At 38.0% G+C, this 25,219-nt stretch overlaps 1 protein-coding gene and 2 long non-coding RNA genes across 3 annotated transcripts in view; all 3 read right to left on the reverse strand.

The window, feature by feature from the left end:
* LOC126830967 (uncharacterized) overlaps positions 1-4,558 on the reverse strand; it is a 49,355-nt gene extending 44,797 nt beyond the window's left edge. Inside the window, exon 1 of the mRNA XM_050561564.2 lies at positions 4,346-4,558. The gene's annotated coding sequence lies outside the window, so the exon portion shown is untranslated. The remainder of the gene's footprint in view (positions 1-4,345) is intronic.
* A 2,292-nt stretch (positions 4,559-6,850) lies between these two features.
* LOC126831016 (uncharacterized) lies at positions 6,851-9,819 on the reverse strand. Its single transcript, XR_007684089.2, has 3 exons — positions 9,637-9,819; positions 8,582-8,772; positions 6,851-7,652 (listed from the first exon to the last, which is right to left on the reverse strand). It is a non-coding gene; the product is annotated as an uncharacterized LOC126831016 (long non-coding RNA).
* Positions 9,820-15,829: 6,010 nt separating this feature from the next.
* LOC126831015 (uncharacterized) lies at positions 15,830-20,771 on the reverse strand. The gene is made up of 3 exons (XR_007684088.2): positions 20,610-20,771; positions 18,561-18,733; positions 15,830-17,372 (listed from the first exon to the last, which is right to left on the reverse strand). It is a non-coding gene; the product is annotated as an uncharacterized LOC126831015 (long non-coding RNA).
* Positions 20,772-25,219: the final 4,448 nt, after the last annotated feature.

Genomic DNA, 25,219 nt, shown 5'->3' on the forward strand with positions numbered 1-25,219 from the left:
TTATTTATTATAAATTATTTATGTAATCTATTAGTAATGTCACCAATTCATGATTTATGATGTAAATATTGTTGCACATATATTTGTAACTTTCGAAATACGTTTCTTGTCAGTATGGTTAAAAAAAAACATTGATTGTGGCTGACAATTGTATTTTATCGGCCTAATCCATAGAACATTTGATCTGTCATGTTTTAATTTGTCACACCTTCATAGTTTATAGATTACCATAAAACTACTTAACTGATCAGATTATTCTGTGTCATGCACCCAGCAATTAGTCATTCAATATTTTACATGACATTAAACATCGAATCAAATGTAAAATGTGAGATGTTAACGTCCACTTAATAGGGCAGGATTAACACGGTCGTGATATTGAGTAACATGAGATATATTATATGCAATTATTACATACACAGACAGATTAAGAGAGAGAGATAGAGAGAGATAGAGAGAGAGGGAGAGAGAGAGCGAGAGGGGGGGGGGTTAAACCATTATAACAAGAAACTGTCTTCTCATTAATGAAATGATAGAAAGACATGATCTTTCACACGGCCACTTGTATCAAGTAATAGTAAATACATAATCAAAAGAGAGAGAGAGAGAGAGACACACACACACATACACACACACCCACCCACACACACCCATACACACACACACACACACAGAAATGGGGTTTAACCTCCACTCGACACAAACTAGGTCATTTCGCGACTAACATATGGTTCAATTTTATTTCGATAATTCGCTTGCGCGTAGGGTCTTCAGCAGTGGGAGGAAACCGGAGGACCCGGAGAAAACCCACGAGGTTGGACAGGGGACCCTACTTCTTGTCACGTACAACTGGGGAATCGAAACCACGCCAGTTGGCTCAATGACAGACTTTATGATACAGCACGTACGTGCTAACCATTCGGCCATCCAATCCCCCAAAACATGAAGGAGTGGGACTACATTATATACACCTGGGCCTCACTATGGCGTGATTCATTAAACGGTGGTTTTTGTATTAAGTGAAGTTTGTGTGGGTCTCTCAGTTGTTTAGTAAAGTAAAATGAAATCGAGTTTAACGTCCTACTGTTCTGCTCCGACTGGGGTAATGAAGAATTACATATGTCATACAGTGTGCTTCCAGCTTGGGTGAGATCGCAGACAAGTGTTTCCAAAGAAACTAGCCAGAGAAACCAAATAGTAAGCATAGTCCAGCTTGGATAGGAGTCGCGAGATTGATTAGTAGGCCTATTCGATTGGCTTTTGCAGGGTGGCGTCCAAGGTAGCATTTCAACCAAAGGGGTTGCTCCGGGTACTAACAAGAAAGCTGGCGAGCGTGCGCAGTATACCCAGCGTTGCCATTAGTGCTATGATCTTGTCGAGGCTAAGTTTATAGATATGACTGGCAGCGCACCTAGGTCCAGGTGGACCAAGCAAACATTCACCGAACCAGGCATTGCCGTGCCATTGGCCTTACCAAAAGCCAAAACGGCCTCCTCCAGGACCCCCGGCATCCTTTCACGTGGGTATGTCCGACTAACAGTAGCCCTCTCCATGATTACTTGTGATAAAGCCCAAGTCGTTAGACAGTAGAACACTCGTCTTGTCCCTACGAGGACAACCCATAACATCTTGGATACCAAACTCGCGAAATAGTAGATTAGATCTCATGTCTGCCTACCCTGGGATCCGGACAGCACACTGTGGCCTACTGTTACCTCGGTTTACATCCCAGCCGAACGACTATACGTTGTCTCTGGCCAGGTCCCCCGTCCTGCATCACTGACAATGGGGTGGGTGGTTGGACGACGCCGGAAATACCGATAAACTCTCTCGGACAGCGTAGGGATCGAACACGGGATCTCCAGGTAAGCGAACCAATGTGTTTAATATAATACAAGTCCTTCTAGAGTTTGTAGTAGGAATATTAATTAAAATATTTATTTTAATATTTCCCTCTTTTATTCAGGTGCAATTCCAGTATGAGAAGTATTATTCAACTATACGAAAACCCCATATGAGAAGTGCTATTTAGCTATGTGGCATTTTCATATGAGGAGTGATATTCAGCTATGTGAATTCATCATATGAGAAGTGATATTCAGTTATGTGAATTCATCATATGAGAAGTGGTATTCAGCTATGTGGAATTTTCATATGAGAAGTGATATTCAGCTAGCTATGTGAATTAGTCATATTATTTGAAAGCCTCATGTGAGAAATGGTATTCAACTATACGAAATCCTCAAATGAGAAGAGATAATCAACTATGTGAAATCCCCATTATAAGGAATGGGATTCAACTATTAGAAGTGGTGTCAGGTGTCTATAATAATGCACGAAATGTCATGCATTATTCACACTTATTGTCAAAAAATATTTTTGTCTAGACATTAAATAAATCTACAACTATTCGTGTTTATTATCATTACCAAGACATAAAGTTGTTAAAATCATCCTCATATATACCTAACAAGCAAGCAAACAGTAGTGACCCTTGTGGGATACCTCTTCATAACGATGTTCATTGAATATTCAGCATAATGCTAAGACATGCCTTATCGAGGCCCCATCGTAAAGGTCTTTTGTTAAATGCAGTATATAAGTATTGTGTACATTACCATGATAATATGTCCACAAACGATAACAAAGGTCGTATTATAACATACTGTACAACTGACAGCTTTATTAATAAGATCAACCTTGTCCTGACATGTAGGGACAAACGCCGTCGATATATTATGTATGATGAAAATAAATATAAAGATCACATTGTTATTCGGATTCGAGAAATTTCATATTTCAGAGAGAGAGAGAGAGAGAAAGAGGGAGGGAGAGATAGATTATTCCCCTTTATATATCGAGGGAGGGAGAAGGAGGCTATAAAGGGATAAAGGGGAGAGAGATATGGGGTTTAACGTCCACTCGACAAAAACTAAGTCATTTCGGAAATAACATATTTTTAGGTTTTATTTCAAAAATTCGCTTGCGCGTGGGGATCTTTAGCCGTGGGAGGAAACCGGAGGACCCGGAGAAACCCCATGGGGCAACCCTACTCCTTCTTTAACGTACAAACGAGGATTCAAAACCACGCCACTTGACTCAGTGACAGACCTTGTGGTCCTAGGCGCACATGGAAACCAATCGGCCACCCAACCCCCTTCTTTCATATATTACATTTCAAGCCTGGAAGTAAAAGTTAGGAAGGCTACTTGATCATCAAGCCCAGCGATTGCAAAATTATGATTGATGGGACAAACAACCTTTTCCCGATCATATTGTCCAAATGGTGCTATTATGATAACGTTAAACAGTTTGAACATGTAGGAATCCCACCACGGCAGTAAGAATACCCTCTTACCACCGGTGTACACATTGACAAATAAATAGTCAATATTATATTGTTTAAGTTGAACTATTCTGTAAGTCAAGTTCTAAGTATGAAATGTACTAAATGTGTATTACTGAATATTACTTGTTTTTTAAAAGCTCAGTATGAAGTGGAGTAACGGTGTTACAATGAAGTTCTCGTGTATAAGTTATAGTGTTGTTTGCTGTACCTCTAACCTCGTGGGATTTCTCCGAAATGACCTAGTTTGTGTCGAGTGAACGTTAAACCTAATCTCTCTCTCTCTCTCTCCCTCTCTCTCTCTCTCCCTCTCTCTCTCCCTCTCTCTATCTCTCTCTCTCTCCCTCTCCCTCTCTCTCTCTCTCTCTCCATCTCTCTCTCTCTCTCTCTCTGCTCTACCAATCCAAACCCTAAAATCAACATATAAGAATCCTACATATCAAATTTTGGCATATTTAGAGATATACACAGAAAACAACTGAGAATAAAACGTAACATAATCACATGTTAGTTTGATATTATTTCATGCTTCGTTATCTTGTCATTGCTAGTTAACAAAGGAGAGAACACTCGACGAAACATATCCAGAAATAAACATCATATTATGAAACTGTGTCTTGTTTTAAAAGCCACTGTGGCAATGGTAAAAATTATGTCAAACCATAAACAACTTTTTTTACATCCTCTACAAAATCTAATCATATAAATAAATAATGTCCACTTTCCGAGACATGTAGGTTACCCATTGGTTAGAATAAAAGAGGTACCGACTGTAATAATTGTTAATGTGTGTGAAACATGTATATTTAACGTCCGCTACCGCTAGGTTGATATCGGATCAAGAATAATCGAAATTGAATTTCTGGAAATCTATATCGCCGTATCGGTAAAGAAACGAGAACCAATTTCGTATTTGTAGAGGGCACGGCTCAGACACTATTGTGTGATAATAATCATTAATCATATTTTAAGTGAAAGTAAAAAAATGACATAACTTACCTCAGCCAGTTAAAGATGTTTTCTATAGCATATGGTTACTTGGCTGTTTTAAGATAAAAATGATCACTACCGCGACATTCGATAAATCCCTAGATTGCTATCACTTTATCGCCATATTGATTTCAATGAAACCGGTTAGACACACAATATATGTCGTCTGCTATAAGTTGTCGTTTGGTCGATTTTTGTTTGACTTGCCGCCTGTGACGAAGGGGAATAAACAGCGATAACATGTTATTAACACACTTATAATCCTACTACTGTTTATGGAACGACTGCACCGACAAAAATCACGTAGTGGTAAATGACATGGGTTTTGACATGTGTCATGTAAAAAGCGGGGTATTAATTCTACTACTGGTGTATGTAATGACTACACCGACAAAAATTACGTCTAGGTAATTTCAAGGGTTGCGACATGTGCCGTGTACGAAGCAGGGTATTAATAAACCCCTAATCCTACTACTGGTGTATGGAACTGCACCGACAATAATCACTTATAGGCAATTCCATGGGTAGCGACATATGTTTTGTACGATGTAGGGTATTAATACACCCATAATCCTACTACTGGTGTATGGCACGACTGCACAGACATGGGTTGTGAAATGTGTCGTGTACGATGCAGGGTATTAATACACTCATAATCTTACTACTGGTTATGTAACGACTGCACGGATTATATCACTTATGGGCAATTCCAAAGATTTCGAAATGTGTTTTCTACGAAGCAGAGTATACCGGGATATTGATGTATGGAAGGAATGCACCGACAGAAATCACGTCTAGATAATTCCACGGCTTGTGACATCTGTCTATAGTAATCCTACTACTGATGTATGGAACGGCTGTACTGACAAAAATCACTTATGGGTAATTCCATTGGTTGTGACATGTGTCGTATACAATACAGGGTGTTAATACACCCATAATCCTATTATTAGCGTATGAAACGACTGCACGGACATAAATCACTTATAGGCAATACCACGGATTGTGAAATGTGTCGTCTACGAAGCAGGGTATACTCGTGCTATTGATGTTTGATGTACGGAACTAATGCATCGACCAAAATCACGTCCAGATTATAGTTATGAAGTTCATATTAAAAAGAAAAACACGATTACACGGATTGTGAGATGTGTCGTGAACGACGCAGTGTGTTAATACACTCATGTGTCGTGTACGAATCAGGGTATATCATTCTATTATATCATGTTATAGTATTCATTTCTGTTCATTAACCATCATATTTTGTAAACTTTGGTATATTACATATCATGGATATCTGATTTCCTTTATTTATAAGATCTATAAATTAGCGTATTGTCAATGGATAATTCAGTGAAATCTTTTTGCTCAGGAAACAAAAATTACAAGGATTCCTTTTTCTGTATTTGAAAATGGAATTTATGTTAATTGAAGGAATTTCTGTAAATTACAGGAAAAACAAATGCGGATAGAATTTTCCTGGTAATTTTTGTTTCGGGAATTTTTTACGTTTTTTTCACGGATTTTGTTTGTTACAGTGCAGGAACATAAACGTTAAAATTAACATGTTACATTAAGACAACCATTTTGTCCTTCTGAAAAGTCAATATCATATATTATCAAAAACCAGATGGGGTCAATAAGTTCTAAGCACCTAAATTATCGTTCAATTTGATAAAAGTTATAGAGTACTTTGTCACACAAATCCCCCATTTTTACACGGATTGTGATTGAAGCTTGACGTATTCCTGCTACTGATGTATGGAACGACTACACCGACAAAATCACGTCTAGCGAAATTACACAGTGATCCATGAGGAAATTTTGCCCGAACTGCTCTTATTTCGGATTCCAACGTGTATACGGGACCTCTGTTTTACGTCCCATCCGAACGACTAGAAGATGTCCTTGTCAGACGACCCGGGAATTTCTCGACCAACAACGGGATCGAACACATGACCTACTTATTCACTGATCCACATCGCCTCGACACAACCACCCCCATACACCACCCACACTACCCTGCACCAGTTGTCTGTTATGAGAAGTCCAGGAATGAGGAAGGAGGATAACTGGTATTGTAGCAAGTTTAAGAATATAATATACTCTTAATAGACAGATAAATAGATCAAAAGTTTTGATCTTGATTGCCGACAACCATAACGTTAGGGGCCGTGGCTACCAGTACTTGCCAACCTAACAGGAAATGAAATTAAAAGGGGTTTAACGTCCTACTGTTCTGTGTCGACATTCGCCATACAGTATGCTAAGGACTATAGTTGTCCCTTGCAAAGCCTTATCTCCATCATCAACAACGAGGGAGGAACCAAGTATGAAAATAGTTCGTATACAAACGTACAGTGTGAGTTTGTTAACTATGTGAAAGTACCAAATGAGAAGTTCTAGAAATAATAGACAGCGCGTATACGGTCATTACAGGTCTATGGTTATTCGTGACGCAATACTGTTCAGTTTGTTTTTACTTTATCATAAGACAAAATGGTAGAAACCACATTATTGAAAACAACTTTATATTTCCGAATTCTTATACAATATAAAGCAAACATAATATAAATTAAAAATGGGTAGTTTTAAAAAATTTATGTCATTTTTACATTGTCTCTCTCTTCTTACTTTTAGGAACTGTTTTTTTTTTTAGGAACTTCTATTTTATTATAAATTGAATTTTTAGAAACTTCTTTTTATTATAAATTGTATTTTACTTTGTTATTGTTAAGCGCATCTGAACACTTTGGTGAAAGATGCGCTATATAAATGTATTAAATAATAATAATAAAAATAATAATAAATTTTAATTTAGGATATTTCATGCAATACATGATATTTTATCATAAGACACAATGGTAGAAACCACATTATTGAAAACAACTTTATATTTCCAAATCATAATATAAAATAAAAAGAAGCCATTTCAATTTAGGATATTTCATGCAATACATAATAAAAAATATAAAAACAATCGGGTCTACGACTCATATTAAGAATGTCCACTTGACCCTCTAACACGTCTCTGTTTTGAGAAGTATAAAAGCGGCGTCAAAATTACCAATAATGAACATATCTCCAATAGGCCAGGGTTTGGTTAGATCGAAATCCCCAGTCGTTTTCGACAATCCTACGCCTAGCAGCATGGGTAGTTTTATTCGGTCCTGTCATTATTCCAACACTTACGCCATCACCAATTACGTCACCAATTAGGGGACTGTAAACATTTATCCAAGAAGGAGAAAACCCTAAATAAAAAGACCATCGACTTCCCCATTCACCAACTCCAATAACTCCTCCATAAAAATACCTAAAGTAATATAAAAACAAAAATCCAATCATTTGAAATTTTACCAATTTCTGAGTGGCGCGAGGGATTTGAAGTTAAAAGACCATCGCCTTCCCCATTCACCAGCTGCAATAACTCCTCCATAAAGAAATTTTGAAAACAAAATCCAATCGTCATTTGAAGTTTCACCGATTTCTGAGTGGTCCGAGTGATTTGAAGTTAAACGAATCTTACGTGTACATTTCTAAATGTCAATTCAATGGCTTTTCTGGTCTGTTCTCGGCCATCCATTCAGTTATCCAGTGAATAAACATGGTTAATGTTGTGTAACTACCTCAAGTTATGTGATGCCCCTTCTAAGTTTCAAAAATCCCTGGGAGACACGGTGGCTATGTAAGTAAGAAGCTGGCTCGCTAGTCAGGGGGCTGGCAAGGACAGTTGTCTAGTGGTTCGCATGGAACGAAAAACTGGGATTCCCTATACACATTGGCGTGCACACGCAAGATCCCGTGGAAGTTAGAATTTTATATAAGATTTGGCCGTAGACAAAATTTTCCTCATAGCTATATCCCATGGTGTTTCAGTGAGTCTGAGTGAGCGAGCTGTTGCATTGTTAACCTGGTGGTCCTGTGTTTGATTCCGTCCATATGGACTTTCAAACATGGTTCCCGTTTTCAGTGGTACCCTCGTGGGTTTTCTGCGGTTCCTCCGGTTTCCTCCCACTGCTAAAGACCCCTGCGCGCAAGCGAATTATTGAAATAAATTAAACCATATGTTAGTCCCAAAATGACCTAGTTTGTGTCGAGTGGACGTTAAACCCCATTTCTCTCTCTCTCTCTTTCAGTGGTACATGACTGAGTTCCTGGCAAGGGACAACGCATAGTCGTTCGGATGGGACGATAAAACGGGGTTCAGTGTACAAACATAAAGGCCAAATATATTTAAATTACCATGTCGGCACAGAACCTCCAGCATCCTTTATGACGTCAGCGACGAAGATATGACTTTTGTCTGTATTAGGGCCTGTTGAGTAGTTTGAAGGTCTACCCCATTTTGTATGTCCAATAAATGATCTGGCTTTTTCAGCTATTTGAGTTCCAATAGGTGATGGTTCTGTTTCTAGAGCTTCACATCTACTGAACTGCAATATAATACATTACAATTTAAACCACAAATCATTACAATTTAAACCACAAATCATTAAAATTTAAACCATAACATAATACATTACAATTTAAACCACAATTTAATTCATTACAATTTAAACCATAATATAATACATTGCAATTTAAATCATAATAAAATTACAATTTAAACCAGAATATAATATATTAGAATTTAAATCATTATATTGTTTTTTAAAAAAAAGCCGACGCTAAACAGTAACCCGGGCGATACGTGAATGGGGGATTGGGGGTGCAATGACGGACATTCCGTCATGACTCATGGCTTTGAGGATAAGTAAACTAGACACTCACCGTTTCCGCCAAGTTAACTGAAAGGCCGCAACTAGTCGGAAGGAGAAATGGTGTGTAACGTCCATTGGATACAAACTAGGTCAATTCGTCACTAACATATGGCACGTACAAGCAGGGAATCGAAACTACACCATTTGACTGCTTGGCAAGCCTTATGTTCTAAAGCATATGCGCTAGACAACACCCCCCCCCCCCCTCGCAATTGCGGATACTTGATGTCCTGTGCTGATGTGCTAGTGATGTTTCGGTTATGCACGTTCCAACCGGTCATGCTTATCATCGACAAGAGTCGACAAGGTCCGAAAAGAGAGTTTCTGTTGGCAGTAGCACCCAAAGTATTCCAAAAGTAACAGAGAAGGAAAGAGGTGTTATAGATATGTACATTCTACTCGTCATATCTAAAAATTAAATGATTTTATGGACAAAATTATGGATAATTGAATTTAATTGAATGACAGACCCTGTGATACAACGCACACGCGCTAACCATCCGGTCATCCAACTTTAAAAAAACAAAACTAGCTTACCGCTTGCAAAATCAAACAGCACACAATGGTAATGCTCGAAATCCCCATTTCGTCTACGGGTAAAGCTTCTTCTGACGACTTGGTAAGGCTTCTTCTAACGACTTGGTGAGGCTTCTTCTGGCGAGTTGGTAAAACTTCTTCTGGCGAGGTAGTAAATAAGCTTTCCGCGACTTGGTAAAACTTCTATTTATATCAGTAATTCGGTGTTTCTTGCCAAAAGTACTGGACCAATAGAATGGCAGCATCCTCATCATACATTGTTATTGTCAAGTACTTCCCGTTCACATTCTCAGTAATCTTCCTCAATTGGTTTAAATTTAGCCCATAATCTTCCTCAATTAGTTTAAATTAACCACCGTACCATGTAGTAACTACTTCAGTTTTCAAATTGTTAAAATAATTGATTTAATCTGTCCAACAATCCTTCCTATTTATCCATTGATCATAATTATAAATTGTCTAACGCGTTCGCTTTAGATAATAGGGTCTGCCATTGAGTTACGTGGCGTGGATTCAATCCCATAGTTGTACGCGACAAGGTGTATAATCTCCTGCGCAACTGCGTGGGATCACACCGGGTCCTCTACGCTCAAGCGAATTTTTGAACTGAATGTTAGTTCTGAAATGCCCCCCCCCCTTCTCTCTCTCTCTCTCTCTCGCTCTCTCTCTCTCTCTCCCTCTCCATAAATAGGTTGATGTTATGTTGTCACTAGTACTTTTATAAATGCGCCGCCGGGGCTCAATAAGTGAGACACTGGCTCGCGAGTCTGGGGGTAGCAGGGTAGCTCCCGGTGTTGGCCAGGGAAGTTCATTGGCCAGGGTTTCCCATGTCAGTGGTGCAGTACGGGTAAAGAAAAACCGAGTACCCGTGTACTCATTGGGGTGCAGGTAAAAGATCCCTTGGTTGTTGGAGTTCGATATAAGAGTGGGCTGTAACGCCACTGTCCGGACAAAATTTCCCTCTTAGAACACCATGGAGTACGCCCGTCTGCAATATCCCAATCGGAGCAGAACTGTAGGACGTTAAATCAAATTTCATTTTATTTCATTTCTTTTTATAAATGAGCCACCGTGTGCACATTGGTGGGCACGGAAAATAAGCACAATGTAATCTGGAAATGGATGAAGAATATAAGTAAACACGGCTGTTCGAAATCTAGTCCCGCGGCATTGCGTATATGTACCAGTCTCCATTTGCCCCGTAGGTTCAACAGTTCGATATGTTATAAATCCAATTTCATGTGATGCAATTTGTTATCAAATAAAATCTCGGAAAACTAGGGTATTAGGGTATTCATAGCCTTTGGATTTAAATTGTCCCGTATCTAGGTTTAAAAGATTTTAATGAGTTCAAGCAAAATTGGTATTATGACCACCGGCAGTAATAAATTATTGTATTAACTTTATTAAACTTTTCTTATATTCTAACATTATGCTGCAATCTTTGTCAGTAATCTTTTCATTGTGTACCTAGGGCATTTTCTTTCGTGTGATTACAGTCTCGTATCATTTAGTTTTCGTTTCTTGTTTCTTTTGTTACACACTTTTTTATGTTATTTGAAGTAAATTTTATTTACTCCCTGTTCTAGGTGATATTCCAACTCGAAAATTTCTTGCCATTTCTTCAATTTTTTATTTAAATCGCGACAACTTAGTGACATACTATCCGATTAAAATGCAGATCTATATTTCTATTTATTTATACTTTCGATGGCTTCCGCTGCATAAAGATCTGACCGGTTATAGTTGGAGGTGGCGTCAGGGGTCATACGAGCAGCCTTTGACCTCATGACGTCAGATATTTGATTAACAAATCAGCGCTGATGTTTCTAATGGGGTGCCCACAGTTCCGTGCACCGTACGTCAAAAATTCGCCGCAACAGGCCGTTTCATTGGCTAATCTCTCACATCAACCAGAACGCGGATATAACAACACTGCCAGATCCTAGCCTAGAAAACACAAGTATATAACGAAAGATTGAACTATAAAATCGAAACGAAATAGGATCTGTGTTTTATTCAGATTGCGGACCATAACGCCTACAAGTTCGATAAAATCCATTATTCTCTTGTAAATTTCATATAATACATATAGTGACATCAGCTATAATATTTATTGATACAAAAATTATTTTTATCTCATTTTAACTGATAAATCTGGATAGCACGAGTAAATGAGCAGAGCAGGGCGAGAGCAGATTTTCGAATTTCGTTTTCCCTCAATTATGACTTAAGCAAGGCTGACACTTGCACGATTCCGTGGCACGCATTGGCACGACTCGAGTCGTGCCAGTACGGAAACTAGTCGTAAACTGGCGTGAAGTGTGCGTAAACCCGTCGTGACTGCGTGCCATGTCGGGACGTGTTTACGCATATGCGCAAACTGTTCGTGAACTCGTCGTGAACTCGTCGGGACGATGCGGGAGGAAGCGTGGCAGTGCGTGGCAGTGGCTAGAGCAGCTGCTGCCAGATATAGGCATCTTCTCTTCCCTGCAATGATTGTGTCTCTGACATTCAGCATGATGTCTCTTCCACAGCCAATTCAAAAATGACCAGGAGTTGGGGAGGCCCCCTTTTTATATGGCGTGTCCAAGACGGCACGACAGCGTCCGAATTGCGCAAACTCGTCGTGCCAATGCGGGAAGTGCGTAAACAATGCGTAAACTATGCGTAAACTCGTCGTGCCAGTTCGTGTCAATGTGGACACTGATGGGCACGCATTCGTGAACTCGTCGTGAACTATGCGTGAACCAGTCAGTGAACAGTGCAAGAGCCTCCCAGTTCGTGCTAAAAAGGAACCAAACCTCTATTTATTTCAATATTTTCCATAATTTCATCAATTTCTAAGTGTCCCGAGTGATTTGAAGCTGAACGAACTTTAGGTGTAGATTTATAACAAACGTATTATGAGCAATTCAATGGCTTTTCCGGTCTGTTTTCGGCCCATTATTCAATTATTTTGATTTATCCAGTGAATTAAAATGCTTCATTTTCATTAAAGATGCATTATGTAAGATTAGATACAGAGTTATGCATTCTTGGTGTAATCTACATAAACAATATCAGAGTGTATATGTGGTCAATTGCATCTTTAAAGTGTCTTAGTAACCTCTTCTGGCAACTTGTTTAAACTTGTTAAAACTTCTGGGGGCGAATCCAATTTAAATAAGTGTCTCCAATTATAGCCACACTTGAATCTGGCTTTATACCAAATAATCCCTGATGTTTTGCCAATAGAACTACATCAACATTTTTATATATTTTTTATGTCAAGCACTTCCCAGTTAATGTCATCAATAATCTTCCTGGATTAAATTAAGTTAACCCAGTGTAGTGCATTCAGTTTTCAAATTGTTAAAGCAAAAATCTCAACTTAAAAAAACCAACCTCACAACAATTGTTAATAAATTCCTTATCATCCATTGATCATAAAAGGGGAATTCGGTGTTGATTTGACTAACGCGTGCGCTTTAGATCGAAGGGTCTGTAAATGAGTCCAGTCCCAGTCTTGACAAGCGAATTATTGTATAATAGTTCCAAAATCGCCTTGTTTGCGTCAAGTGGACGTTAAGATTGAACTTCCGGTGAAAGCAGCGTCCAACAAAACTTTATTAGCGCTTGGCAAAGAACAAAAAATAATCTTTCGGGTAGGATGAAAAACAGAGGTCTCGTGTGTACATTGACGTGAACGTAAGGGAACCCTTGACAGTTAAGATTTGTTCATCACAGATTTTGTACGCTTTTCTGCTTCCGAAATTTATAATTAGAGTGACAAAATGTATACTCCAGCGGTTATAGGAACCGAATTAGAAGGGAAATAATTTCTCTCCATACCGCGTAGTGATATTTGATGTATGAAGTCTTCTGATTGGTCAGACTTTTACAGAACTAGGTAACATCAGATTGACTGATCAAGTTTTTTTTATGTTTGGTTTAGTGGCCAAGAGCAAGTGAAACAACACGAGGGACGCCAGTCCAGAGGTGTTGTTTCAATACATTACGCAATGACTTAAGCTCGAGACCATTAAACGACTTAAAATACAGACACGCGCACGTGCTTTGCAATGGAAATACGTCACGCGAGTCCTAAATATTAACTAGTTTAAAAAGATATATGCTTGGAACATTATTTGAAATAATGGTACGTCAACATCAAAGGAAGATGTCACATCTGTATTTTAAATAAGATTAATGATTCAGAATACGTATTTACCTACGGCAACTGTATACATTTTAAAACAATAATTTATTCAGAAATTAAAAGGCATTAATAAACAGGCATAGCCTATATGACCTCCCTCCTAGATACAAGAATGGATATGTAAAAAAAATAAGTGAGTAAACAACAAAACAATACAACGAATACTTAATAATACTTAGTCAACAACATTTTGTATATACATATTTACACATTTGCTACGCAGTTTGATCGATATTGATGTTACACTCTTTTTAAAACTTTCGCTAATGTCAAAAAACAAGTGGATCTTTTCAAAGATAGCTAACGAAGTATGACCAATGCTTACACCGTATAACAGATTATGTGTATTTTGCGTGCCTTAGAATGTAAGGAGCAATGTAAAAGAAAATGGTTGGTATCTTCGAAGAAATGACCGGAATCACACGCGGGGCTGTCCAAAATAATTAAGCCTTAAATATTTATGCCCATTTAGGTCACTGCAAACTGAATAAAAAAAGGAATACCTATATTTAATGTGATGATTGTAATATATTACTTATCAATTTTGTATTGGAATTATTATATTATTTTGTTAAATATTTAACTATACCCGCCGGCATATAGATCCAGAGACAATAATTGTTTGAAGACGGACACAGATTTCATAATTTTTCCCAACAGGTTGTTTCTGGTTGACATACTAATGCAAAATATTTAAATTTCAAATCTTCGTGTCTACTGGTTTGAAAAAATATATCTACAAATTCCCCACCAAGCGATGGCTGGGCTGTCAAAATTAACAAACATATCTCCAGCAGGCCATGGATTGGTGAGGTAGAAATCCCCAATTGTTTTCGATAACTCTCATCATGGTAGATGCACTGGTAGTTTTATTTAATCCTGTCAGTATCCCAGCATGCAAATCTCTTCCATTACGTCACCTATGTGGGGACAGGCAAGATTTAGCCAACATGGAATGCTACTCTCATACAGTAAAGAATTTTTGGAGAGAAATTGTTCGTTATTAAATCCTATTTAGTTTATCGAATAAACACTGCTATCATTAACTATTGATGTTTTTCCATAAAGGGAGATAACTCCTTGTACCGTGTGGGCTCAGCGTAGCAATTGAAAAATCCAGGGGAAGGATCTAAGTCACATTTTTGTCGAGTAAAGTTAAACCCATTTTAGGTTCTACTCTGGTTTCGTCCAGGATCGGGTGGGTGACATAGTATATGGTATAAGTTCGATGTTTCTTCTAAATAATGGTTAGTAAATACATACCAAAAATTACGTCCTCTCTCGAGCTGTGGTGGCTCAGCGGCTAAGGCGTTGACCGAGAAAGTTAATCAGGATTTTCAGGCGTACCCCACCCCCACCCACCCCTAACACTTGTCAATGGTGCAGGACGGGCCGCCTGTTAATGGTCATTGTATTGTCGTTCAGATGGGACGAAAAACAGAGGTCCCGTGTACACATTGGTGTGTACGTTAAAGAACACTTTACAGGTAATAAGAGTAGACCTAGGTGCCGCCCCTCCCTTCTCTCACCGTTCAGCCTAACCATGATATAGGGAAAAGTTAATGATAGACAAAGAGACAGGAATTAACAGTGAAGACCATGGGAACATCTTTGGCTCAGGGGGCCACCAACCCTGCGATTTAAGCACAATAGTTCAATGAATACCTATTGGCTCTGTGCACATTCTAAACGATGTGTGTTACCAGGTGTTCTAGAGAGAGAGAGAGAGAGAGAAATTGGGATTAACGTCCACTCGACACAGACTAGGTCATTTCTGGACTAACATGGTATAATTTTATTTTAACAATTCGCATGCGCGTAGGGGTCTTTAGAAGTGGGAGGAAACCGGAGGACCCGGAGAAAACCAACGAGGTTGAACATGCGACCCAGTTGACTCAATGAACATTAAACCCCCATTTCATTTCAGTTCTAGAAAAAATAACCAACACAGTACACGATCTCGTTTTATGTATCATAAAATAATGATGGAAGTAAAATTTCTGAAAAAGTTTATTTCAGAATAATTCTACAAGTTTAAGCTGAGATAATACATAAAGCAAACGACTTCTATACATATTATTATTCTTTTATAGTTATAGAAAAGTATATAAAAACATGACTTTGTTATTTAACATTTAAAGACATACCAAAATTCATGTTTTACAGTTATAGAAAGATATACAAGACAAACAAGAGCTTGTGATTGACATTTAGCATTTAAAGACGTAACAGTGGACCCTATTCTTGGAATAGATATTAGTTCGAACATAACATCCAACCCAAAGCATGTAATCTTTGGCGTACAAGTTTCTTTCACCAGAATTTAGCCTATGAAGCATATTGCACGAATTTTGAATTTTTACTTGAGGCGACTAGATGTTTTCGAAAATTTGATCTGGGTAAATGCCATTTTAAATCCATTGTTGGATTATAAAACCAAATGGACCCTCTCCCTTTAACTTATGGGCCATCTCCTTTAACTAAAACTCGCTAAATTGGAGATTAAAACGAAATAAGTTCACTAAACAAAAAAGGGCCGATTGCAGAAGCAGAATCTAACACTGATTTCAGTGTAAAAAGGGCGCTTTTGTGAAGGGGGACATAAGCCTGTTGGGCTGCGTGGAGGCCCAATCGGAATATACTAATTATATTTTCAAACACAAATTAGTTTTGAATGAGTATAGACCCCCTTCTCTCCAACCTCCAACGGTTATCTTGTTTTATTAAACATACATCATGCAATAGCTAAATCTGCCTATTACAGGCCTTTTCTTGAGGCCTGAAATGTTATCTAGATTATTAATTAGACATTAATTAACTTATATAATTCTTAATCGCTAGCCTGGATTAGGATCCGATTTGCTGCTCAAGTTTCATTTATGATTTAATCGAGGCTATGTTTTTTTTTTATCTTACCGACTTTAGTAATGATGATCGAGGCTAGGCTGAAAATTCAATCTCTAATTTCTCGGTTCAGAGTCGATCAATTTGACTGAAATTTTCAGCAAATTCTCTTTATATTATCTAGTTTTTAACTATTCTAGTGAGAACTTCCATCTCTTTATCTAATCTCCCATAATGATGTATCTTTAAACGAATCAAAGATTCAGTAAGACAAGGTGATTTTTTTTTAATTAGTCTAGAAACCCTAAAAGGGTTTCAACTATCAACGAGACAAGACAGATTAAGGCAAAATATTTCAATTTCAAATCTGCATTCCTAGCTGTTTTAAAGAGTATATCAACAATAACAGTACAACCCCACCAAGGGATGGCTGTGTTGTTACAATTAACAAGTATATCTCCAGTAGGCCGGGTTTTGGCCAGATCGAAAACCCCAATCGTTTTCGACAACGCTATATGTTCCAGCACTAGTAGTTTTATCCCGTTGTGTCATTATTCCAACATGCCCACCTGCGCCAATTACGTCACCAATATTGGGACTTCTAACATTTCTCCAACATGGAGAAACCCCTAAATGAATAGACCATCGACTTCCCCATTCACCAGCACCAATAATTCCTCGAAAACCATACCTAAAACAAAATGTCATTTTGAAATATACCTGTAAATACTTCTCAAATAGTTCTGTAGCTTTTCCTTTCTCCACTTGGGGGTTGGGTTTCTGGTCAAAAATGGATTTAATATCTTCTTCATTTCTGGTGAAAACCGATTTGATTTACCCCCCGTTTATGGTTAACAATGAAAGGGTATCCCCTCCCCATCCGTGCCTTCTGGTAAAATATGATAGGATCTCCCCCGCGATTCTGGTCGAAAATGATAGGAACCTCCACCAGGGTTTTGATAAAAATAAATTGCAGGATTTCTCCCGCGTTTCTGGTCAAAAAAAAAAATTCTTCCCCTGCGTTACTGGTCAAAAACGTCGATTGGTCGAATTTGTTTTGTGATATGACGGAGTGTTTTCATTCCAAAATAAAAACGAAGGTGAATTTTGTGTGGAGATGTATATAGCTTAAAGATGCATTATATAAGATTTAGATAACCAGCTGGTCGTTCTTGCGCTAAAATAGTTCAAAAATGATTAATGAAAATTGTATATATATATATATATATATATATATATATATATATATATATATATATATATATATATATATATATAGTTAATGTCGGAGAGAGAGAGAGAGAGAGAGGGAGAGAGAGAAAGAGAGAGAGTTTATCTTCCACTCGACACAAACTAGGTCATTTCGGGACTAACATATGGTTCGATTTTATTTCAATAATTCGCTTGCGCGTAGGGGTCTTTAACAGTGGGAGAAAACTGAAGGACCCGGAGACAACCTACGAGGTTGGACAGGAGACCCTACTCCTTGTCACGCACAACCGGGGATACGAAACCACGCCAGTTGACTCAATGACACGTGCTAACCATTCGACCATCCCTTTTTCCGTGGTGTCTAGTCATTTGGATGGGATTAAACCCGAGGTCCCGTGTTCATATTGGCGTGAACGTAAAAGAACCATTAACAATTCAATTTCAAAATAAAAGTTATAGGCCGTAGCGCCGCTGTCCAGGCACAATGTCCCGCATAGAACAAGATATGACGTAGGCCATAGTGCCGCTGCCTGGGCAAAGTTTCTCTCATAGCATACTGTATGGCGTATGCCCGTTTTCATTAGTCCAGTCGATGCAGAAAAGTAGGGCGTTAAATGCCAATTCATTTCATTCTTGTCGGTAGTAGGTTCATAAATATTTAAATTACCTTGCGGGTACAGATCCCCCAACTTCATTCATGACATCAGCCACGAAGATATTACATTTGGGTTCACCTCTTAAACCTTGGTAGTTTGATGCTTCACTCCATCTTGTGTTACCGATATATGATCTGGCTTTACGAGCTATTGTACTACCAGATACAGCATCACATCTACTGACCTACAATATATACAGCATCACATCTACTGACCTACAATATAATATATGCAGGAGGCTACATAAAATTAATTGTAAAACAACACTTTCTATGAGGAAAGTGTAAAGGGCGTGTGCTTTATAATTTACCATCAGATCGTACGATGGGATGGGCATTCAAAGCGCAAGATAATGCTATAGACACGGAGAGATCGGTCGGTAACGTCGCTGTCCGGACACGGCGTATGTCCGTGTTCTTTTACCCTTGTATGCAGATATGTTTGACGTTCAACGGCATTTCGGGGGGGGGGGGGCGAATGGTTAGCACGTACGTGCTGTATCATAAGGCCTGTCATTGAGTCAACTGGCGTGGTTTCGAATCCCCGGTTGTACGTGACAAGGAGTAGGGTCGCCTGTCCAACCTCATGGGTTTTCTCCGGGTCCTCCGGTTTCCTCCCACTGCTAAAGACCCCTACGCGTAAGCGAATTATTAAAATTAAACCATCTGTTAGTTCCGAAATGACCTAGTTTGTGTCTCTCAACGGCATTTCATTTCATTTACGTTCTCTGTAAAAGCTGTCATACTCCCAACATCATTGTATTGTACATAAGCTATATAAGAGTAGGTCTTAGCGCCGCTGTCTTGGTAAAATTTCCCTCATAGCACACTGAATAGAAAATGGCGTATGCCCGTCTTCATAAGCCAGTTGGAGTAGAACTGTAGGACGTTAAACCCGATTTCAATTATTGTCCTTGGAGATTCTGAACGTATAGTCAAATATCATACCATCACAACACCCGACAATACCTGTAGACTGTGTAATGGCATCATTATTTCCTTCAAAATGTTTAAAGATACATTATGTAAGGCTATACTATTTTAAAAAAAATAGATAATGCAAAATGATATAATGTGGCATAGATTATTTATCAGCGTAACAACGGTACTGACTTGTTTTTCTGGGCTAAGCCATATTCGACATTTTTTAAACATGCATTATGCAAGAGCTAAATCTGCCTATTGCAGGTCTTTCTTTAGGCCTGAAATGTTTTCTAAAGTCTTAATTAGACATTAATTAACTGATCCAGGCCTTAATCAACTCTCGATGTCCTCAGATTTATCCGATATTAAATAGGTTAGAATGGTTCAGCGATACTTTGATTTAATCAAATATGGAGGACCGAGACTTAGCTTCGATCAACCAGTACGGTGGTTGAAATTATTGCACACGTCTGTCAAACCTTCAAAGGCTAATATCTTCGCTTGTAATAGAGTAATTTGAATGAAATTTTCAAATTATTCATTTTACATCATCTTCTTTCGAACTATTATAGCAAGAATGGCTAGTTCTTTATCTAAATCTTACATAATGTATCTTTAATTAAATCATTAAATGGTGACCGTGTTTTAATTCATTTAAATCTCCGCCATCCTACGATTTATAGAGTTAATTATGGGCTTGTCATGTGAATAAATATCTAAATAGTTTCTATAACATTTGAAGCCACAAAATAGGTCTTCAATCGGGAGATTTAACTCTTACATAATGCATCTTTAAGGATTGCCTGAACTGTGTTTACTCCTGGTGAATTACACCTCTCTTTTAAATTTGTTGGTATAAAGAGTTGATTATACATGCAGGACTGTCGTGTGAATTAATGTATAAATAATAACTATATAAAATTTGAAGCCAAAAAATAGACCTACAATAGGCCGAATTAGCTCTTGCATAATGCATGTAAGCTTGCCGTGTGCATAAATGTATAAATCATAGTTATATAAAATTTGAAGTACAAAAATAGACCTACAATAGGCCGAATTAGCTCTTGCATAATGTATCTTTAATGTTAATTTTATGAAGTGGCTGCACAGACATTTCAAAGCGAAAAAATAACTTACCGCTTGCAAAATCAGACAGAAAATAACAACAATGCATTGGTCCCTCATTTCTTCTGTTGGAAGCTGCTGACAACGTCTAAAAACTTCTTAAAATAAATGTCTGCACCCCGAGTTACTACTTTCAGCTTCTTTGGTAAATCAATGACAATAACTGGATTACATGCTTGTATTTATATCAGTAACTTGGATTTTTCTTGCTAAAATCCCCTGAATTTACTGACCAATAGAATAGCACGAACCTTATTACAGACTTTCAGTGTCAAGTACTATCTCATAAACATCTTCAATATTCTTCCGGAATAAAGACACGCTATTTAAGATGTAAGTTGTTAAAACAAAACAACAAAATAAAAAAAAAAGATTCATTTGTCGATGTCAAGTACTTTTTCCCGTCAGCGTCCTCAAGAATCTTCCGGAATAAAGTCACATTAACCCGTAGTAATGTTGGGCATAAAATTAAAAGCTCAATATTTTTAAAATGCAATTCTACATGAAATCGTGAATTTGGTCTGTATATAAAACATGAAACGAACAAGTCATCTAAAGTTGGACAGGTGACCCTACTCCTTGTCATAGTAAAGCATAGTTGCATAGTAAAGCAACCCTACTCATAATAAGACCTGTCAAGTCAACTTGTAGTGGTGTTTATATGCCATGTGGCTCTACAAATCCCCTGTCTAGTCATTCGCATGAGCCGAGAAACCAAGGCCCCGTGTATACATTGTTGTGCACGTAAATGATCCATTTGGCCGGGCAAAATTTCCCTTATAGCACACTGTATGACGTATGCCCGTCTTCATTAGCCCAGTAAGAGCAGAACAGTAAGATGTTAAACCCCATTTCATTTCATTTTTCTACAAATCTCCGAAGAATTTGGGGGATCACGTGGCTAAGTGGGTAAGACGCTGGCTCGCTAGCCTGGAGGTCGGTTGTTCGATCCCTGCATTGGCCGAGAAAGTTCATCCAGATTTTCCAGCGTGGTTTCCCCTTGTCAGTGATGCAGGACGGAGGGCCTGACAAGGACAGCTGTCTAGTTGTTCGGATGGGACGAAAAACAGAGGTCCCTTGTACAAATTGACGTGCACGTAAAAGATCCCTTGGCAGATGGAATTCGATACAAGAGTAGGCCGTAGCGTCGCTGCCCGGGCAAAATTTTCCTCATAGCACACTGTATGGCGTATGCCTGTCTTCATTAGGTCAGTTTAGGAGCAAAATAGTAGGATGTTAAACCCCATTTCATTTCATTTCATTTCATTTCCGAGTATTTGATGATGCATTAAACCATAGAACTAGAATACTATTTAATTACCGGTGATGACTTTAATACCGACTTTTCTAGAATCTCTCCAACAACTGAACGGTTACAAAACTTTTTAGCCTTACTAATCTGAAATACATGTTAGATCATCCAAATTCTTAGGTTTTATACACTTATGAGAGTAAAAACAACTGGTTATAGATCACTTTTTGACCATATATTTATATCCCCTAATCTTTATGACTATGTTAAAGACTACGTCTCAATCCACGATGGGGATATACTGTCTGATCACGCAGCACTTCGTCTGTATTGACTATTAAAACCAGCATTATCCTTAGTGGTTTAAACCCTCTGATATTCATATTCAACAATATCAGGTAGAATTAGACTACAGATTAAAATGTGTTGGCATTCTTATAGATGAAGCAGGCATTTGGATGGGGGCGGTGTTGGATGGCAGAATGGTTAGCACTTCCGAGCTGTATCATAAGGTCTATCATTGAGTCAATTGTCGGCGTTTCAATTCCCCGGTTGTACGTGGCAAGGCGTAGGGTCGCCTGTCCAGCCTCGTGGGTTGTCTCTAGGTCCTCCGGCTTCCTCCCATTGCTAAAGACCCCTACGCGCAAGCGAATTATGGAAATAAAATTGGACGATATGTTAGTCCCGACTAGTTTGTGTCGAGTGGACATTACCCCCTCACCCCCCCCCCCTCTCTCTCTCTCTTTCGCTCTTGTAGATGGTATAAATTGTAATTGTTTTCTTTGTAAATCACATTTACAACATATTAATGATTACTACAACCAACTTATTGGGGTTAGTATATCACCTGCTGAGCATACAATTCCCAAAGTCTAAGCATAATAAGAACAGTAGCCCCCCAGTTCCCGACTGGAAAGATCATGTCGAAAACAGTAGAAACGCGTCTATATTTTAGCACAACATATGGAAAGACAATAATCATCTTCGATCGAGAATCATTACCGATATATATGTAATCGTACAGGGGTCCATTCATTAGACGCTGATATCCTGTGAGGGCTAAGCAGGATAATATAATAGCAGACATCTTATCTGAATCTCTACTAAACGATAGAACTAGAGATTTTTTGGTAGAAATTGGCATCATCAAGGGTAAAGCAAAACCCATAGCCACTAATTGATGGTATGTCGGAGCTTGTGATATTGCTAAATGTTTTACACATAAATATAAAGAATTGTATTTCTTACGACAATGCTAATGTGGAAAGATTAATTCGCGACATTTATTCCAACAGCATGCACTTTGTTACAGAAATACATACAATACGAAACATTATATCTCTAAATATATAATGTTTCTGAAGCTAGACAAACTGAAACATATTTAGATCAAAGTATTGATCATCTTATATACTCCTCAAATATAATGTATATCATGTCCATTCATCAATGTTATTAACTGCCGTGATTCAGCATGATGGCCGAATGGTTAGCGTGTGCGCGTTGTATCATAAGGTCTGTCATTGAATCAGCTGGCGTGGTTTTGATTCCCCGACTGTACGTGACAAGGAGTAGGGTTGAATGTTCAACCTCGTGGTTTTTCTCCAGGTCTTCCGGTTTGCGCCCACTGCTAAAGACCCCTACGCGCCAGCGAATTATTGAAATAATATTGAACCATATGTTTAGTCCCGAAATGACCTAGTTTGTGTCGAGTGGATGTTAAAACCTCATTTATCTTTCTCTGTTGTCCATAATCATTTTGTTGGTCAACGATTACATCCATACCTAAAAATCGTAGACAATACTTGAATAGCTCTAGTAACTACAGAGGAATATCACTGAGTAATATTATAGGTAAATTAATTGATTTGATATTATTAGATAGTTATCCTCATATATTTAACTCCTCACAATTACAATTTGGTTTTAATAGTGAACACTATTATTAATAACCATAATTTATGTGATATATATAGGCATAAACATCCGGACCAAGTTCAATTCACAAGACGAGCAGTCAATAACAACAGACTTCGTACGAGTCGTATAGATTATATTCTAGTGAGCCGGTCGGTCAAGACAAATGTCAATGTTTATATAACACATACAAAGTTTTCCGATCATAGCCAAGTGATTCTAAAGGGGCCCATACATGTTCAATAATTCCGTCAATATTATTGACCCAATATATTGACTCAATATATTGACTCAATAATATTGAACGTGTGTGGGCTATATTCATGTAAAATATTGTCAGTAACCATCATTGCGTCAATATATTGACGGATCAAAAATATTTTGATTTTTATTGATGGTTCATCAATATATTGACGGATGGTCAATTTATTGAATGACAATATTGATCGTGTGTGGAGAATCTGTCAATAATTGCATTAATATTTTCATTCCATCGTCCACCTTGGAAGAGTAAACATGGCATCCATTTTGAAAAATGACCAAAAAATGATGAAATTATTGATGGAAATATTAAATCGTGTGTTGGCGATTTCTGTCAATATTATTGATTTAGGATATGATGGTACACTCGGTAAAACTGCTCAGGGCGCACAAAGTGATGTTTAAAATACTTTTTACAAGTTAAAAGAAAAACTTAGTTTAAAAGGTTAATGATTAATAGCACTGTAAATATATTTAAATCACTGATTAAAAGCCATGTATTAAAATAGTGTGTTTTGCGGTATCAGTGTCCGAAAAGTTTCTGATTCTGCCGATCCTATAAAGATGGAAGTTCGCATTCTTGCAGATGGTAGAAACCTTACTGTTTCATTTCAAATTCTCATCCATGTGCACTCCAAGAATAATGACAAAGTTATGCAAAGACAGTTCTGTTTTCAAAAAGAAGATAGACTCCGTTTTGTCATCACTGAGCTTGGGAAGTTAGACTGCATCCAACTACGAAGGTCTTCTATACATACCTCTAGTTTCTTCAGGGTTTTGTTGTTAGCACTACCTCCACATAAAGATGTGGTCATTCGCATAGATATGGTAGTCGAAATCGTTGCCAATCTTGTACGAAGTGGTCGCCCATGTGAAAATGCCGTCCCATTACTCAGACCTATAGCAAGACACTTTCCCCAAAGAATTGTTCCAACAGGGGCAAAGAAGTGTATCTCTAGGTCTTGTGCTGTCTGTGTTCCTGGCCAAGAGTGAAATGGGTGTACAACAGGGAGTAAAAAGAAAGCACCCTGGTTGAGACTCTGTATAACAATGTAATGATTGTAATAAAACACTTTGTGTTGACCCTTGGTTTGAACTATATCATACTGCCGAGAACTACAAACTTATAGATAAAAATTAAACAGATATTATTAAACCAGAAATTAGAAAACATTAACAAAATAAATGAGAA

The sequence above is a fragment of the Patella vulgata genome, chromosome 8, assembly GCF_932274485.2.
Source record: "Patella vulgata chromosome 8, xgPatVulg1.2, whole genome shotgun sequence".
Classification (NCBI taxonomy): domain Eukaryota; kingdom Metazoa; phylum Mollusca; class Gastropoda; family Patellidae; genus Patella; species Patella vulgata.